At 38.7% G+C, this 20,356-nt stretch overlaps 1 protein-coding gene across 3 annotated transcripts in view; it reads right to left on the bottom strand.

Annotated features, from left to right (window-relative positions):
- ITSN1 (intersectin 1) overlaps positions 1-20,272 on the bottom strand; it is a 133,444-nt gene extending 113,172 nt beyond the window's left edge. For all 3 annotated transcript variants that reach the window (XM_069871605.1, XM_069871614.1, XM_069871624.1), the window contains exon 1: positions 20,123-20,272. The gene's annotated coding sequence lies outside the window, so the exon portion shown is untranslated. The remainder of the gene's footprint in view (positions 1-20,122) is intronic.
- Positions 20,273-20,356: the final 84 nt, after the last annotated feature.

Raw genomic sequence — 20,356 nt, 5'->3', positions numbered from 1 at the left:
ATTTCATCGCAAACAACACACAAAATTTATATGCAACAAAAAGTATATAGCTATAAAAGCAATATATATGCAGCAGAAGCTTCATACGTGTGGGAATCTACGCAGAGTGCCATGTCACTTAGCATAAAGCAGTGAAGTTAAATCCTTTTTGTTACAAGGATGAGTTTAAGCAGCTACCCGTGGTGCAAGGGCAGCCTCTCTGAGGCTGCAAAGGACCCACAGCCGGGCAGAGCCGAGCTCATCAGGCAGGACGGCGGCGCCTCAGAGAAAGCCTGGAGGCGAGGGGAAAAGCCTGAGAAAAAGCCTGAGAGCACCAAGGTGAGAAGAGGGGGAGGCGGTGCTCCAGGCGCCCCGGCACAGGGATCCCCTGCAGCCCCTGGACTGACCAGATATCCACATGGAGCCTGTGGACAACTCGACTGGAGCAGGTTTATCCTGAAGGACTGCAGCTTGTGGAGAGGACTCAGTTCTGAGCAGGAGAAAGCATGCAGAGGAACAAGCGGAAGAAAGGAGCTGTTATGGACTAACCACAGACTCCATTCCCCGACCTCTGCATTGCTCCAGACCCGAGGATGGTAGAGAGGTTGGGAATGAAGTGAAGCTGATCATGGGATAAAGGAGGGGGGTGAAGGTGTTCATCAATTTGCCTTTGTTTCTCACTATCCAAACCTATTTTACCTAGTGATAAATTAATTTTCTCTAAGTCAAGTCTGTTTCATCCATAACAGTAATTATGTGACCTCCCTGTCTTGATCCCAGCCCATAAGATTCTTTTTACTCCATCTTCTCCCCCGTCTGCTGAGGAAGGGAGTAAGTCAGCAGCTGAGCGGGCAGCTGACAGTCAGCCAAGACCAACACCTTATTTGAAGAAACCAGTATTCCATCCGTAGATGATACTGACCCTTCAGGAGATATTAGAGACTTTACAGGAAATGACAAAATCGGAAGCAGCATGAACAGACAAAACTGTTCTGATTTATGAAACTAGTTTTGTATAACATATATAAATAGTGAAAGTATGTGCAGACTGACTTACATAAAAATTACCAAATTGTGGTTTCTACCCCTTTGGCACATAACAAGCTTTAAGAGGACTCAGACAAAATTCTCTGAAAATAGTAATACAGTGAATAAATTACCAACGCTACCTTTTAGCGAAGGAAATTGTGACAAATTGTGCATAAAAAGAGACTACAGTAGAGGACTTGGTCTCTTTTTTACTTCAAATAAGAAATAAACATAAGGAGTACCTGCCATACAGGATACAATTCAATATCCTCCTCTCTTTGAACTGAAGATGACCTAGAAGCAGGGCACCTCTAGTAAAATATTTAGCGAACTTTACTAGTAAAACAATACAAATAAGTGTTCCCAGATGAATACAGAGAACACACTTGAGAATAAAGCAGCTGATGTACTGCAAGGAATTACTTCCTAAAGATTTCTTTTATGAAGCAGCAGTTTTATTTTGTTAGAGCATTACTTGTTCTAATATCTGGAATGCTTTACCATCATCAGTTCTCAGCTTTACAGAAAATGAAATCCTTCTCTTAAAACCAACCCAGTTAAAGTAATGGCATGTATTTGACAAAGAAAAAGACAACTTTGGAATAAAAAGACCTACCTGACGTTACAGTATTAGTATCCCATTTAACATAAATATGCTTCCAGCAGACAATGAAAAGACAAAATGGTACTTTAAACAGCAGCTTTATTGGGAAGAAATGCAAATGTTGGACGAACAGATATTGAAACTTCCTGAGCTATTTTTCATGTAGCAATAAGGACAGACAGTTGGTCTTTTGTAAAATTAAGGTATTTTCTTACACTAAAACGTTGCTTATCAGGCAGCAGTCCACATGGAAGATAGAGGATTCCCCTACATTGTCAAGAATGCAGAAGATGCATAAAGTGTTAAAGCTCAATTGATGAAAGTAATGTCTCCTACTTAAAACACACTTAAGAAGACACCAATGAACTGAACGTGAAAAGAGCTCAACAGGGTATATCCCAAAGCAAGGGTTTCCTGTTTCCTTTTTCCATTAGGATACTGATTCCCCTCAAAAGAACATAGAAGCAATTTTCACAAAAAAGCAGAACTATTTCAGGTGCGGCCACAAGACTACGCAACCAATATATGCAAAGGGACAAGGGAAAGAAAAACGTTTTGCAAGATGAAATGATAAATGGTAGACACATATAAAAATTGTTAGAAGTGCATTCCAACTTATAAATCCTATTTCTATATTAAACAATTATCAATAGACTGCAAGAGCAGTTGAACGACACAAAAATTTGTGTAAGGCCACATGACAAACAGCTATCACAAAAGTTCAATTCTTGATCGGAGTAAAAGCTTCTTCAAATGTTAAGATACAAAGACAGAAATAATCCTGCTGAATAAATTACCCATAGTAATAACGAGTTCAGATGCAACAAAGAAATGACAAAAACAGATACACAAAAAAGGAGGATATTCTATATAGTTAAATAGAGTAGAAGCACAAGTTTTTACAGACTCCTTCTAACAACACATACAGCGAAGTTAGATTTCCCCCCTACACGAAGAGCCAGGTAGAAGCAAGAGTTTATTGGAAAAACAGCCAGATTTCAGCTTCAGTCATAACAAGCTGGATGTTGCAAACACTATTCCACAGCAGCATTTTTAAACTGCTGAGCAGCTGAGGGAGTAACAGGATCACTCAAACCAGTGTCACCATGTTCCAGGCTACAAACATCCTGAATTTCTGTCAAGGGTTGGGAATTATTTCAAGCCTATGCAAGACAGGATCAGGATGTGCACACAAACAAATCAACCCCAAGAAAAAAAAAAACTAGATAAAGATAGGACTTTTTTTTTAAGATACATATATCAAGCAGTTAGAAAAGAGGTAATTCTTCTCAATATATAAATATTATAGCTGATAATATTGCTTCACCATATACATAGGCATTTTTAATACTTGATCTGGAAAGCAGGCTACTTTGTTATGGTCCTTCTGTAAATGACCGAAGAAATCTGTATGGTTAATAATACTGAAAAGAGTAATTGCCTTGTACTGAAATACTTTAATACCTCTTTCCAGGATAAAAATTCCTTTCCTTAAAGAGGATAAGAAAATAAACTATTAGCACTAACAATAACATTAATTTACTCTAAGTCACAAATCTGCAGTATGATGAGATTTATTTACTGTGGCTTAAAATGTCTCCCCTTCTGGGTACTTCAAAAGTCATCTGTATTTCAGTACCTAGTAATCAGGAAAATTTGTTACAAGTCACATTTTGGTTTCCTAGTCTTCAACTAGGAAAAAATCAAATTGTGAAACTGCTTTGGTTTCCAAATATGTAAATGTAAAAAAAGTTCAAGTTTGATTCAAGCCAAAAGTGGAGACAGCTATGAAAATAATCCTATTGAACTTTTAGAAAACCATTGGAGTTTTGCAAGTTTTTAATACGCTGACTACTAACCAGTGCCTAATTACACAGAAGTACAGTTCTGCTGCTAAGCAACAGTATGACCCTTATTCATTGATGCCGTGTACTGGCAGCAGGTTGATTACTATGAAGAGACACCGTGAACTCTGTGTCCTCACGAGGCTTGCTTCCTCAGCAAAGGCAGGGACAGAAAAAGCCCTAAGTGAAGAGATGAAACACTTACAGAGGGAGTAGTAAAGAATGGTCAAGAAGAGGAAGACCAATAAAAAATGAAGCAAGACGTCTGATGAAAGAGCAGGAAGGGCATGATGCCACAGCAGACTTCACAGTTCATCCACCTCATCCCATTCCTCCACCAGACTCCCACAGTTCTTAGGGCGCTCATGTGAAAAACCTCACAAAGATTAAGTTTTCCAAGTTTCACACTTCTAAACAAAGATCAAACATGCTCAGAAGACAATGTTACACCTATCAGCCATCAATGACACAGAACAATGAGCTGAAAACAGAACTTTGGTTTAGGATCTGACTTGCCTAGATATTAATACAGTTCTTTATTTAAAAAAAAAAATAGTCAATAGGATTGTAAGACCCCTTTCTTTTTCATTTTCCCTCACAGTACAAGCCCTAAACAAGGCTCTTGTAGCCCACAGATGTTAAAGTGAAAGACTCCAGTCATCTTTTTAAATTCCTGCAGAAGTCATCAGCACTACATCTCTCATAATTTTCTCTTGGTATGTCTGTTGCCATTAGCTTAGTTTGGTTCACTGAAAATTAAACATCTGCCAAGACAAAGGCACAATTTGCAAGGAATGAGACAGAGGTGCTACCTACAGTATCAATTTAGACAGTTAGCAAGCGAAATCCAGGGAGCAAGTCAAGAAATTTACATCATTGCCACTAAAATGCCTAAAAATCTAATTCTATCAAAAAAAAAATGGAAACAATCACAGTAAAACAAAGGAAACTGTAGCATTTATATTACATTATTAGAAAGGCTGTGAAGCTGCCTACCTTCTCTCCATTCTCAATCTTGCTTCTACTAACAACATAAGAGAAATCACTAAATGTTATTTCCTGTGCTTTGTTAACAATTACAGCTCCAAGCTCCTGAAAAGTATAATATTCTCTCTTATGGTTCAAATTTGATACGCTGAAAGACATACATCCATAGTGACCGATATACTGATATGCCTCTCAAAAGAGGAAAAAAAATGACTAGGCCTTCAATTTAACCTCAAGACAGCTCCTTTCTTTCTGTGCTGACTTCAATTTCAAGATAAAGTGTGCAGCCAAAGCTCAGAAAGATTATGAAATAAACAGCATGTACATGTATGTGGCAAGACTGAAAAAACACTTGACTACATAGAACAGAAGGAATGTTACACATATGCTACCATAATGAATACATTTCAGTGAATACAGTTCTCCTGACCCGAAGGACGTTTCTCACTTGAAGCATTTTGAATGTTTCTCAAATTTAAAAAAATGAACTTAAGAAATTCTGCTTTTTTAAAAGGCAATTCTTTTTGCTCTCTGGTTGACCAGCTTTGATCTCATCTTAAAATGGACTTTATATACAAATTCTCATTTTTTCTACCTGTTTAGGTGACTGTAATCTACTAGTCTAATTTGACTAAGAGTTCTCATACGTGACTCAGTTTCAAGCCCAGAAAGCACAGCATCCATGGCAGCCATATGTCATACTTAATTCAGTTATTACTTCTTGCAAATTGAAAACAGTTCCCCAATAAAATTTCTTCTTAAAAACCTTTAACATTGGCTTTTCAAAATTCTCCACTTTTTGGTGAAACAGGCATTTAGTATTAGTAAAGTAATAATGTAATATTGCTAGGTACCAAAAATTGCTTGGAGAAAGGAGAAACTCTTTTTATTGGAAGAACAGGAACCCACCTCACTTTGCTAACAGGATCACATCTGTAGGTCTTTCATCAGATTTATATATATACATATTTATAGATGGAGGGAAGAAATAGCAGAGATTTGTAGTTTAAGATTACAAATTACATATATTTTCCATTACAAATATGTTAACTTATCTTCACGTGAGAATGATGTGAAAAATCTGTACAATTTATAGCACAAGAGGAATACAAGTTAGCACAATTTATAGTTCACATTTGCAGTAGTGGATTAAAACCCAACAGCTAAAATGATTACAGTCCCTATTCATTCAACTTACTCCAGAGGGTACTGCAATTTGTAAGGCGCTTTCATTCTTGAAAGGATCGGGGTTACTTTATTTCTCAATCTGGTTTGTTAAAAATAGGGGCACATTTGCCTTGAAAATTGAGTCTTATGACTCCAACAGAAGATAGCTTGAGGGCCATTTTCTGCAGCAGAGATATCATCAGACAAGCTTGGGGACAGCTGTGAAGGAAGCTTGAAAGAGCAGAGGCTAGCATAATTGGTAGTGCACTCAGCAGTAATTTTTCAGCTCTCACTGGCTAACCTCGGTACAGCCCAGCACACTTTAACAGCTGGCAACTGACAAGATTTTAAAAATAAACTTTGGATTCTAAAAATACACTTCTTATTATTTACCTTGTGAGTTAAGACCTGAAAATGAAAACTGGCATTATAACAAAGCATCCACTCCTTCACCAATCATTACAGCTAATAAGCTACCTTCTCAAATGGCAAATGAGGTTTTCTTGCAGTCACTTGTCTATAGATGTGTAGGCCAAAGCTATTCTACATTAAAAATTAAGTTGATATTTCAGCTATTCAAAACCCCATCTTCTGAAGCACTTACAATCAAGCCTTCACCAGACAAGAAAAGCCTTTCGCAAAAATTCAACAGTTTAGTTTTCAACTCTCCTGAAAAATACACATAGTATTTACCAGCGCTTGAAATGAAAGGCAAAAGACAAAAACTTAGTAGTTGACCACTTGAAAGGGAAAGAATCTGAACTTTTGCCTCAAAATTAACTTGTACTCCTTGGATGGAAAAAAAAAGGTAGTAATACTCAACCACCGTTTCACATCAGAACAACGAATACATGTCTAATCAAGAACCAATGGAGGCACTAAACATGACAAGTATGATACACAGCATTTTCTCTTAGATATGTTCCGTTCCAAAGCTGTAAACAGTCATAAGAGGTCCTATGAAGCAGTAAATAATAAGTGTAGGACACAGCAAGAGTAAGGTTGTTAAACTAATTTCCTCTGAAAACCTAGTGATAATAACTAATTTTCCTAAAGCTACAGTACTACTTTCTATCACTTTTACAGTTTCCAGAGCAGTACAAGCATAAGTCTTACATATAAGTCAAATCAACTTTACTTTCTCACATAAATGAGCAACAAAAGACCCATGCAGATAAAGTTACACAAACATGTCTCAGCTCTCATCTGCTTCAATACTCATGCTGAGAGTTTCAGAACCCAAGTACTCAAAGTACTCCTTCAAATGTACAGCTGTTTTAGTGCAACTTTTAAGCAGGAAACCCCAAATTACACAAGAAAACATTCCAGTAAAAAAATGTCAGTACATGTGCTTAGAGGAGAAAAAAAGACAGCAGCAAGCAATCCTCAATAAAGCCTTCTAGAAAGCACTGCCAAGAGATATACTGACAATCTGACTAAATAGGCCATTTACTCACATATTACTTCCATTTTTCCTTTTTAATTTTCCAAACAATGACCATGACAACTGTTTCAAAGTACAGGAGTTCCAATAATGGCAACTGTTCTGCTCTTACTCTAAGCCCTGCTGAAAAATTTCACTAGTTATTTTGACTACTAGTTCTTAAATGCTAAATACATGGCAACAATTGAGAGAATAACACAAGTAGCTGGGCAATACATTTGTCTATGACTCACTTAATCACTGCTCATACACCTGAGAATTGGAAAGTTTGAGGAGTAAGACAAAAGAAAAAAATTCCATCCAATTCCTTTGAGATACTAACAAATGACAGAATTCTGAATTTGACCCAGCAGAAAAACCAGCTTCTTCCAACCCTGCCATGATTACTTTAGCATTTTGAAAAGTTCCTGTTGGTTTAACAGCCCAAAAATGAAGGGAAGTCCTAAAGAGAGGCCTCAAGAAATACGACTGCCAGCAGCTGGTACACGTGTATATGCAAGTGTTAAAATCCACAGAGAAACATGGGTACCGACAGCTAATGCTAGAAATCACAGCTGGCGACTGACATCGGGCTGCACAGAGTAGCAAGTTTTCCACTTTTCTCACTTGCTCCCTTATACTAACCTACTTAGAAATCCGAATAGTTTTCCATGGGTCTTCCTGGGAAATTAATTTAATTACTGACAATTAAGAAAGCTATCAAGACTGCTCCTAAACTAAAACATTGAGACTATTAAGACAAAACTAAACATATCTGCCTGAACACACAAAATACAGGCATTACAACACTACACATAGCTTAGGCCGCGAACCCTTGAGAGAAGGCTATTCTTAAAATATCCTGAAAAGATACAGGATGACATGTATGACCTATCCTGACCATAGCCTCAGCTTCAGGCTGATTTATTTTTCACTAATAAAGCAGCTTTGATGACATTAAATACTTAAGATTTGAGGACTGCATATGGCTGTTTACTTCAAACCTGAAAAAAGCGAGAATTTATCTGCTTTGGAGAACAACAATTTCAGAGTATGAAGCCCAAGCAACATATTAAAATAATTTGTGAATTAAGTACTACAAATAAAAAGAAACAGACAAAACCCAAAAAGCTTGGGGAGGATCATAGTTGTTACAAGTAACAGTTGCAAGAGAGATCCAATTTTCTTATTTATTTCAGTGCGCAGTTAAGTGCTGAAGACCTATAGTGGAAACTCAGTTCAGCTTCATTTTTTAAATGCTCATCTCTACTTTGGCATACCAACTGAACTGATACAAAGAGATGCAAGGAAAAAAAAATGAGCCATAGCATTAAAATGCTACAGCCTGGCCAAAAATATGAGTAACCAGATACACAGTGCCAGAGGTCACAGCATCCACCAACAGTACTGCTCAGGGAAGCCATTGAAAAACAGTAATAAAGAAGCCCTACGAAGAGGCACTAAGCCAGCATCACCCCAAGAGAGAAAGAACTTACACATTTTTTCAGTTACCTTGCCAATAACCTCCCCACTGTATCTAACCCACTAAACATTAAAATCTGGAAGAGATATAATGATTCTATAGCAACCAGCTGCTGAGATATTTTTCAAACAGAATGAACCGAATACAACTGCCAAATACTTTCCCAACAAATTTAGGCCTTTCCTAGTGGGAGGAAAAAAGTATGTTCACTGTCATGATCCAAGATACAGTGCAAGTCTGAGGTCACTGAAAAACTAGAGCAATCTAAAACAAGATAAATAGGGGCAGGTAAATAAACAGATACACAAATTTTAGGTGTGCAAGTAGCCATTATTCTGCAAGGACAAACATATTACTTAAGAAGCCTCTCCTCTAGGGTAGCACTTCCATGAAACTTTTTCCACACTGATTATTCACATCACCAACCGGCCAACTTTACTAATAGTTCCCTGTGAGAGTCTGTAAGGGAGTCTTCTGGAGATTTAAAACATATCCCATGAACATGTCAGCTCCACAGTGGTAGCTGCACGTGTGTGTAATTTGGGTATCAGAGGCTCTCAAAAGCAAGCAGCAGTTTGGTTGTGTCTTGTGCTCAAATGCAGCCACTCCTGATGTGCCTACCTGTAAAAAGGTTCAACCTCCCTACTATATGCCTACAAGCACATCAGTTAAAGCATTTTTCTCAGCAAAATAAGAATCAGAGACCAGAGAACACAGTGTGTACCCGCTGAAAACACATTTTAGAAGTCTACAAATCAAAAGAAAGAAGGCAGCCATCTAGCTAAGTAACCTCTGTCTGTTTCCTCTTTTCACAATAATGCTTTGTTTCTATTTAAATCTTCAGAGAATAAAGTCTTTAATGAGAGACAAAGCCAAGCTAATACAAGATGGAATTATTGGGAGACTACATTAATCTAGTTTCATAATATGGTACAGGGATAACAACTGAACTCAACTGGTAGTTGTTTACAATACCTTAGTTGAGATAGGCTTCCATTTTTCCCTCTCTGGCTGTTTACCTAGTGTTTTTCCATCTCTCTTCCCAAGCTGTAGAGCGTGGCTCATTATCAGTATCTAAGCTACTCCAGAAAAATACCTGAGAACTGTCAGAAATTCCAAGAGCTTGTACACAGCCTGCTAGACAAACAGGAACTAGTGCTGCCACCTTAAAAACGATAATGAGCAATGTTTGGAAAGCTGGATATTGCTGTATTCATACTATTAGTAGCCTTCTACGCTTTTCTTGCCCCTTATACTTACTGCCTTTTTAAACCTCTCTAGCTACAAAGTATCTCAGGTGGAAAGTAATTACAGGCACTGCTCTCTATCTGGAGGATTCAAATAACTCTTTTTTAAAAAAATGTATTTATTTCTCCCCTCCCCCATTTTTTTTCCTTTTTGAAGCTGGGATAGTAAAGCACAATAAGTCTCCACACAAAGGAAATGAAATTTCACAAGGATTTCAATATGCAGACTTCCTTTCAGTACACAAAGTTTAGCTGAGTCAGCATTCTTGATGTATAATGCTTGCAAGTTTTTGAGGGTTCGCCTGTGGTGTTTAAATAAGAGGACTAAACTTCTATCACTGTTTTGACCTTCCCAAGCAGACTGCCTAATTTTGAAAATAAGGATTTAAGAGACACATCATGATTATATTCCCTATATACACTCCGGAAAGCCAAAGGTTGTTGTTGCCCTGCCCCAACTAGCCTCTACTTTGCTTTTCCTAACAAACCCCAGGTGGCTGAATTCAGGATTGTATCAAGGTAATCCAGGAAGAGCAGGAACTTGGCATTGCCATAATAAATTCCAGAAACTCTAGGAATTAAGCAGCTTCAGTAGGAAATGCCATCTCCTTTGGAGCAACAAAGTAACATTTTCCTATTTGAAGCAAGTAGAGCAGGAATAAAAACCAAAAATATTTCTGAAGCGTCATGCAATTTCTGATTACAGAAACTTTATCAGCTATCAAAACTGCCAAAGGAAGAATCCTCCCTTGACTTAAGCAAAAGTCCTTAAAACTCCACAAAAATAAACCACAACACACAATACGCAGAAGGATTATTACTCAGCTATCAACAAAGCCTACCAAGTATCCAGAAACAACTACAAGCTGAAAAGACTAGTCTTTCAGTCTGCTGAAATTTCAGCTAACAGGTCATCCCTGGAATACATTCAATTCCTCAAGCCAACAACTAATAAGTGCCAAGACGCCCGAAAGGTCAAAGCTCTGTTTCTCTTATCCTTGCCTCTGAGCAAGTGGTGAAGCGAGGAAGGAAAAAAAAAAAAAAAGTAGAGAAAAGCAATTCTACATATTCCTACTCATTTTAGACCTATAGTTCCTCTTTCTCAGTAAGGACTCTGAAGCCTATATCAAGACAGAAGCAGGAGCAGAATGAAGTTAGCCCAGATCCTACTAGTTTTTCACCAGCCCATGAAATTCCCAATTCTAATACTGAAACCTGAAGTCTTCTGCTCCAGTTCAGCAAAGTGAAAAGCAACGGCATGAACAAATGGTGGTGCCTAAACACTCAGACATACCACATCACATCAAATTTATTCTTTCGGGTACAAACAATGAATTCAAATTAAAGACTAAAATCAGATGATGTTCAAATCAAAAAAGGCTTGCCTTTAGCGGTTTTTGTTTGGTTTGGTCTTGTTTCTGTTGAAGAGAGGCTTTATCAAGTATTTCCAAACTCGTCTGTTTCTCTTTCTCAACATCAGTAGCCCTAAACTGAGGGCATTGAGATGATCTGACCCTAAGATGCTAGTCTCAGACACACACACAAAAAAAATACTGTGCTACTTTTGTTAATCCAATATTCCTTCCTTCCTTTCTTATTAACACGTCAAACACTACCACCTGGTTCTGGACAACAGGCTCCCAATGCAAATCCAGCTTTTAAATTCTATTTAACATCCCATATAACTGCTATCACTAACTAGTCCACTGTCTTCAACCAGGACCTTCCCTATGATATCATCTGAAAAGTCCTGGGTAACACAAACAGATTTAAAAACCACTTTGTCATATTTCCTAAGATAGAGAATTAATAGGAACAGGCACCAAAATATCAAGGTCCTATATAAGTTCATAGAACAAATCGGGTAAGTTCCTGCAGACTTTGGTGGCTGGGTTTTTTTTTAATTATTATTACTTAGAAGACAGCTTTACTTAGGGATACTTCTGGGTTATTACATAAGTACTCATGGTTTTGTTTGTAAATTCTAAAATAACAGCAGATTAAACTCTTTGGGTTAAATTTCACCCAACCAGTTAATAAAAGTCAGCTACTTTTTTAAAAAGCCATACAATAGCATTTGTCAGCAGTTCAGAATAATAGTCAGTACTAGACTCAAAAGGATGTATCTTTTTCCCTTCACCCCCAAAAAAACTCACAAAGAAAAAATGTTTTGCTTGTATCATCTACAGACAACGGAAGTTTTAAGCAATCCTCTCAGCTTTAGGCATTGTTTAAATTGTAGCATCAAATGTAGGTTGATGAAACATTTAAGGAATTGCTGTATTTGCCATGTTAAAGTTAGCAGTGCATCTAGAGTTATTTCATCCTTCTGTTTCACAAGAGCAGATTGCAGTTATTGTACAGAGCTATGTGACTTATGGTTCATACATAAGTTCTGACTGGGCCAAAAAAAGGATGAATGATTAATCAAAGAAGCATGAAACTGTTAAAGTGAAAATGCTGCACAAGCCTCAACTCCATTCAGACTATTCTGATACGAATTGTGGTAATGAAGCATGTTCAGGGCATGGAAAATGCACTCAGCAGCTTCCAATCGTCAAGTCTGGTTCAGAGACCATAAAAGCATAATAACTGGAGGAACCCACCGTTACAGTGGGAAGATCCAACTGCTTTATTTAAATTGACTACAAGATCCCTTCTTCAGAAGCCCATTATCAACCCATCTCTACCACTAATACCATCTGAAGGGTTCTGCAAACAGGAATTTTCAACACTAAGACAGACTTGCAGATACCAACTAAGTCACTGCCTTCTGACCAGAGCCAGTCAGAGCTCATCAGTAATGCCAACACTGCATCTAGTCAAGTGCTACACCACACAAAAAAAATGAAATGCATTTGCTTTCTTCCCCTGACCACATCATCATAGCTTTGCAACATTTCCTTTAAGCAATACCACTTTCCAGCAGACACAATTGACAAAACAAACTCAATTTCTATTCTACCTCTTAAAACTAGCATATTATGTTCAGTAGTAGGTTGCTATTATATTTGTTCTTTTATGAGCATATTATATTGCTTGCTACAGTTTTGAGTCAGTAGAGAAGAGCAGAACATGCAGAAACTTCTAAGCTCTATAACAGATGTTTCCAAAATTTGTCATTAAACACCTCCAAAATCTATGATGTCCAGCCATTAATTTAAATATAGAGGACTTCACCATGTGAAAACATATTTTAACACTTAAATTCAGAGGAAAAGTTCAAAGTGTAAGTTTTACAAACTGGAATTAAAAACAGAGACAACTGTAAAGAGCAGCTGGAAAAGAATGAAGGGGGAAAGCCTTCTTACATGTGTGGTTTTTAAATGCAATACTTGCCTGAATAGCTACAGCAACTTAATTCCACACTACTATAATGTAACAAAAAATTCTTCATTCTTCTCTTCGCTGTTTGTTATGCTGTTTTGTAATTTGAGTACACATTGAAGAACAGAGGCATGACGATGGAATGCTTCTTTGTGAGAAAATTTTACAAGTATTTCAGGAAGCTCTACAAACTACTTCAAGTAGTTTACTTTATACAATCTTTCCTTGTTGGGATTGGCTCTTACAAACATCAACAGAACAAAATCGACAACAAAATACAAAAATCAAAATACAAAGCTTAAGTGGGAAAGAACAACTTCCAGCCTTCAGATAATGCTGAAATACATCAGATCATTAAAGTGGACAGATATAAGAGGAAAAGAAAAAAAAAAAAGAGAAAAAAGAAGAGATAAGGAGAATCTTGACTGGTGAAGACAAAGAGCTAGGAAATCAAGCACTGCAGTAGCATAGGCAGCAGATGCACCAAAGGATCAGGTCAGACAACCACTATCTAAAAAAGCCAATTACACTGGATGCCTATGCAAAAACAAACAAGAATAACAAAAAAAAATAATCCCCGAGTTCCTCAGGAGCCTATCTGTCTGCCTCAGAAAAACAGAGAAATTAGTTAATCCAATTGGAACTCAAACATGATTCACAGAAAAAATGTCAGTATTTTTGTGCAAGAAATAAAACTATCACACCGTCCCCTTTGGTACATGATCAGACCACTGGTATTTTATTGCAAAACAGAACTCTGAAGTTGTCAGCTTTAGTTCATGATTCTCTGGAAAAAAAAGAATCTTACTTCCCCAAAATACCCTGAAGATTTATGGAAGTTATTGGAACCTCACACTGGGTAATTGAGCTTCTGCCTAAGCCTCCTCACCACAAACACAGGAATCCATACAGAATCAGCAGACAGTTGAAGGCCACGTACCTGTAAGGAACTCTTCACAGGTGCATCTATATATTGCAACAGATTCTTTCCAGTTGCTGGCTTTGTATGCATGTGTTCATACAGAACAGCTTGCAGGATGAGGGATTATCAATGTGAAGCTGATGTCTAAATATAGTATAATATACTGGAACTAGGAAATGGAATAGATGTGCTCAGCTTTTATCTTATTCTGTTGCAAGACTGGCAGAAAAGTCAGCATTGAAGTTTTGACCAATCCCACCATGACCTATTAAAACACTTACTTAAAAAAAAAAACCTTAGTTTGAAAAACTTACTTTAAAAAAAAGGTTAAATGATGCACCTTACAATTTACAGGGCAGTTCATATTCTTGTGCTTGTGAATTTGAAATTTTAATTTAAAGCTAGAATACATGAAAAATGTATTTTACAGTTATTAATAAGAGAGTTTTTCTAATAGAGAGAGGTGACCTCAAAACACAAAATTACTTCAACTACATCTTCAATTTTCAGATCAGTCATACGAACACTTAATATACAAGCACGAAGCTTCCAAAACATAACTATAGGCACTAAATTGTAACCTAATATGATGATAGCCATCATTGATAAGCATCCAAGTGTCCCTGCATAAACTCACCTTGACCTTTGAAAGTTAGACACGCAGCTGACTTTACACAGCTTCTTCAGCTAAATGGACACTCAAGACTGTTCTGTACAGATACACAGTTGAATTACCTTCCTAGCAGTCAATATTAGATTTCTCCTTTACAGTTCAACTGGTAGGGCAACTAACAAAGTTAGTATATACTCTGCAGGATAAGCATTATTTAGAAAACAATAGATACCTTTTTTCTTTTTCCCCCCAAGATAGGTGGTTGCTCTTTCTTAAAGATACAACCAGACATCATTTTAATATTTTTCACATATACTTTTTCCGAGCACTCACATTGAGACACTTAACAGTACTATCAGAAAAGAATAAAAGTTCTTGTTTCTGCAGTGCAAATCTATTGGCACCTTTGAATCTTAGAATGGCACAAGAAATGCAACAATTTGATTTGCGCATCTCTTACATTTATTGACAACAAATTACTTTGTAACATGTTGCAACACTGCAACCGATTGCTTAAAACAATTACTGTTTCACTGAAGAGTTAGCATGCAGCCTTTACTTCAAAATCTTAGTTCAGTTCTACAGATGTCTCCGATTACAAAGCTAGGGAAAGCTGCCTGCTGGTAAGCTGCTGTGTGGTGGTCTTCAAACCCTAACAAAGTTATCAGTACAGAAACTCTAGCTGTCATGTTTGAGAAACTAGAAATCTGTGCTCTGAATTACTTGCCACTCGTTATCTTCAGTAAGCGCTCAAATACACGGCTTTAAATTTAACGCAGAATTGTTTATTTTAGTCCTTTAAGCCTTAAAAAATTCTGCTGAAGAAATATGTGGGCAGTTAATACAATGAAGGTAATTTAGTTATGCCTAACACACTGTTCAGTAAAAACATATATATCTTAACACCAAACAGTCACATAAATTGACTGTTGCTTTCTCCAAAAAGTGGAGGACAAGAACAACAAGATAAAACCTGCAATTAACTGCCAAGGATGTTGGTAAACCCAGACCACCTGCTCACAGCACATATGAAACTAGCTGGAAGTTACTATGCTTCTAAACATCCCATTAAAAACCTCACTTTCAATTACTTTATTCTCAGATGTAAAGTCTGAGAATTACTTTTGGAAAACATTCTTACAGAGTATGGCTAAAAGATAAGTAGAGCAGCTAACTAGTAAACTGGTACAAAGATACTACCTTGGATTTATTATGTGTACTTTGAGTTAGAAATTTTCTAAATGCTGTAAGTCCTCATACACAGCTCATTAATTATTTCCTAAGTTTGTTAATTGCTGTAAATACTATATACAGTTTTGTACAGAAGTATAGAAAGCAATGTATTACAAAGGAGTTTCATTATGAGTCCTCCAGGGAAAACTCAATTATTTTCAGATAGGCTCCCCACAAACACTCTTTCAGATAGCAGAGACTTAAATCCCAGGTGTTCTCTGTATTTTGGAAGCATATTGGTAACTATTTTCTACAAACTGTGCATTTATATGCAGCAAGTAAAATTGTCTCTTGAAATGATGCAAAGATGAAACACTGTCCAGTCATTCACAGCAGATTAGAAGATCCTTAGAAGATACTTAGGTAAGGAATCCCCATGGAAATTAGGAGCAGCTTTTCATCAAAATAAAACGGAAAACCTGAACTCTTGAGACAACAGGTCTTCAGTGAAATTATTTTAATAGCACTGCTAATCTGTACTATGAGTACTAGAACATTGATCTATAATACTAGAACATACCATCAAGCCTGCAACTTTCAAGGATTGCCAACACACATAAACTTACTTTTATAAATCCATACCATTTAGACTTCAACTGTCAAAACTGTGGTCACCACAAGTATCCTGTGGGTACACATAACCACAAGAGATGGAGCAGTGAAAGGAAGATCGAGAACTATTGCAAACAAGAAATGCACAGCAGAGATTAATAATATGACTATCTCAAAATTCCAGACACATGTATTTTACAAACATGCTTGTGAAAAGATGACTTTACAGAGAACAGACTAGCATTGAAATAACACTATCAGTAATTAATTCAATTATTTTAGAAATGACAATTGAAAAAGGAAAACGTAAGATCCAACACATCTAAGTTCAATACATTTCATAAGAGAAAACTAAACCAAGCGCGTACAATATAATTTAATTTTTCTGCATTTTGATTGCAATGAAAGGAGTACTGTAAAAGTGCACCTTTTGCGTTAGAAAGAAAAGAAAAAAGATCCTTTGTTTCTGGGAAAGACACAGGATACCTCTCCTCACTCCTGCCCAAAGTTATTTCACGTCCATTCATTTTCTTTTCTGGCCAAGAAGTTAATGCCCTGACATTCTGAAGCAGGTAGGCAAATTTCAGTTTCAGTTGTAGAACAGCATTTAAGATCAGTAATTAGAAACTAATCTCCGTTATACAAACGGGGTGTGGCCTACCAAGAACTTGACCACCTCTACCACTTACACACCGACCTATCTAGAGATCCGCTCTAGACAAGTGGATTAACTAGTCACCTACATGCACGCTCACGAATGATGCAATTTTGTTTAGTTGTATGAAGGATTAGAAAATAGTTATGAACACTGCAATTAAAACATCCAGACATACCTACAATAATAATGGCATCCAAAAGTAATCTGTGGAATCTGTTATAGTCTCTTTAAATTTCAGAAAGTGTGCTCTTAAAAAGAGAGCTGTTTTTGCCACATATCATGCAGAAACTTTAGCACCTCACAGTAAGGTTTTATATGTGCACACGCAACTTATCATTAGATCTCAAACTGGACCAAATTTCTAATTGTCTATCACACCACTCAATTTCATGCTACGCAAGTAAAAACAAAAGCAGCTTACTGTGCAGGGGGTATTTCAAGTTCAGCAGCTTTATTAAATATAATAGCAATGAGCATTCAGAGTTTCCAGCAGACAACAGAAGCAATCTTTGGTTTATGCTTGTAGTAAAATAAATAAATAAAATCTGATCTCTTGGATTCCACACAGGTTAACTACTGAGCCAACCCCACCTAAAATGTGTACTATGAAGAAATCGTTCTGCTTATGATTTATTCTACTGTTACTGAAGTCAGCATTAACAAATATTCATAGTTGATAACTCTCCACAATGATGATCTCCCCGTTCCTTCAGCCATTGCTGACTATTTACATAACTTTCTTATTTTTCTTTTTACTCCACAAGCAGAACTCTTGTAACTCCTAGTGTTACCCTAATATAAATTAAAATTACAATCTATGATGACAGTAAAAAAAATAGACCAGAAAAGTGTATTCAACATTATCATTTAGAATGATTTCATTGCTAGATTCACATTCTTTCCTGAACCCAAATCTATCCTAATTGCATAATTAGAGGTATAAAGCAAAGGGCATTCAGACTTCCCACCAAACAGTTAACAGCAGCAAGAAACAGAACAGGCACTGCAGGTCATTGGTTTATTTTCAGATACCAGTTCTTATTTTATTGTATCTAAGTAGTTATTCCACTGAATCAAGATATAAAGGAAAATTTTCAAGAAAACACAACTACTCTGAAAAGGGACTTATCTGGAACAAAAGACAAAGGGATACTATAGAGGGAACACTATTAATGAAAGAATTAAGTATGGTTTATGAAGCAGCAAGTGCAAAGAGCAGCCTGCTCAGCTCAAATGAGGTTTCAGCCTAATACACTGGAGAAACTGTTCAGAAAGAGTTCATCTGTACGAAATATGACCCCTGTAAAGCTGCCAAAATCAGTGAGAGCATACAAGTGCTAAGCACGCAAGCTAAAATGGCTCAAGCTGCTTTGACTTACACGCACGTCCAAACATAGATGGCTGCATATCCTAAATTCTGCATTATCAAGAAGAACGCAGCTGTTTTCTTTACCGGTACTTCTGTATGCAATCAGTACATGTCCTCATCATCATCCACAAGCAAGTACCCTCCTCACTCCCATATCTAGAAATCTGAATACATCTGACATGCAATACTCCTCCTTTCATACCTCACTCCCTCAAGCAGGGCTTTAGAGATGCAGTGTGAGCATTTAAAAACAGAGAGAAGAATTCATTAATCAATTCACTGGTACTTTAAAAAGTCTATTGTATAAAAACATCATCTGGCCATACTCAGAGGGAAGTTATCGGTGGCTAGAATAAAAAAGGCAAAAGAAAGAAAGGTTCTCTAACACTAGGTGGAATAACACAGGGCACAGTCTGACACTCTCCAGAGTCACCAGTATGTAAATACACAGTTTGGCTTTTTAATTTATGAAAAAAAAAGAAGTACATATTTGGAGATTGACTTCAAATATTTTGTTAATATACACAGCTATTACTCTAAATATATGTTGCCATACAATCTCTAAACAAGAAGCACACCTTAAAAGCGGTGGGTAGGAAGAGGCAGAGGAAAACTGAGCATTTTCTGCTTTAATAACTATCACACTATCACATCTGGAACACCGGTTATTTTACTAACAAGAATAATACAGTAAACAATACTCTCTTGCTTTAACGGTCTATGGAAGTTTTTCCATGACATCCATGCCCCACAGAAAGGTGGGGTTCACAGAAAATATTGTCTCCTAAAAGCAAAACCCACACCTCTTTCAGAATGAAGAAGCAGCTGAATCAGAACAAAAGACGTCCACGGGAAATACTACCTACAAAAGTTGCCTGCTAATCCGAGGCCAACAGAAATGAAGGGGAAAAAAAAAAACCCCGACCCTGTACCGGTTCTTTTCCTCATGCCCTCACAACGTTCCCCCAGTTCAGCGGGCCGCGTGCCCTTTCCAAGCCGTAGGGGAAGGCATTCCTCCTCTCTCCCTTCACGGAATGCACCCGAAGAGGCAGGGGGGCCACGAAAGCACCTCAAGGGGGTACGGGGGGGCCACCAAGGCACCCCAAGGGGGTACGGGGCGGGGCCACCAAGGCACCCCAAGGGCGTACGGGCGGGGGGGGCCACCAAGGCACCCCAAGGGACGGCAAAAATAATGGTTCTTTAAGGCGGCAGAGGGAGAGCCGCTACCCGCGGCCTCGCAGCCCAACCCTGGCGCTCCGCGGCCGAGATTCCCGGGAGGACGCGGCCGCCCCCGGGAGCGGCGGCTGCATCTTTGCGACAAGGGGGTCCGCGCCGGCACCGACCGGGTCGCTGCCCCCCCCCCCCGCGCGCCCCTACGCGCAAACCCGTAGATACCTACTAAAAACTAAAACAGCACGGGGAAAAAAACCCAAAAAATAAATTAAATGAAATAAACAGGCCGGACTCCCCCCCCCACTACACACACATCCCCCTCCGGCCGCGGGCGCGCGCCGCTGCTCCCCCCGCCCTCCCCCTCGCCCCCGCCGCGGGCGCGCGCTGCTGGCCTGGGTTGAACCGCTCGCCCCTCCCAGCGAGGGTCGCGCCGTCCCCGCGTCCCCCCGGCTCCCGGCTCCCGGCTCCCTCCTTCCCATCCCCGGCCGCCGCCGCTCGCCGCTGGGCAGTACCTCATATGTGCGCGGGCCGGGGGGCCCTACTGACACCCATGGCGGCGGTGAGGGACGGGTAGCGGGGTGATGGAGGAGCCGGAGCGGCGCCCGCCACCGCCTCCGCCAGACGCACCATCCCCTCCCCGCTGCCGCCTCAGCCACCGTCTGGCGGCGGGAGGGGGGGAGGGGGGGGGCGGAGCCCTAGCTCGCGCTCGCCCTCCCAGCCGCCGTACTGACGCGCTCCCGCCCGCG

This window comes from Phaenicophaeus curvirostris, chromosome 1 (genome assembly GCF_032191515.1).
Source record: "Phaenicophaeus curvirostris isolate KB17595 chromosome 1, BPBGC_Pcur_1.0, whole genome shotgun sequence".
In the NCBI taxonomy this organism is placed as follows: domain Eukaryota; kingdom Metazoa; phylum Chordata; class Aves; order Cuculiformes; family Cuculidae; genus Phaenicophaeus; species Phaenicophaeus curvirostris.
This window is presented reverse-complemented; position numbering and strand designations above follow the sequence as displayed.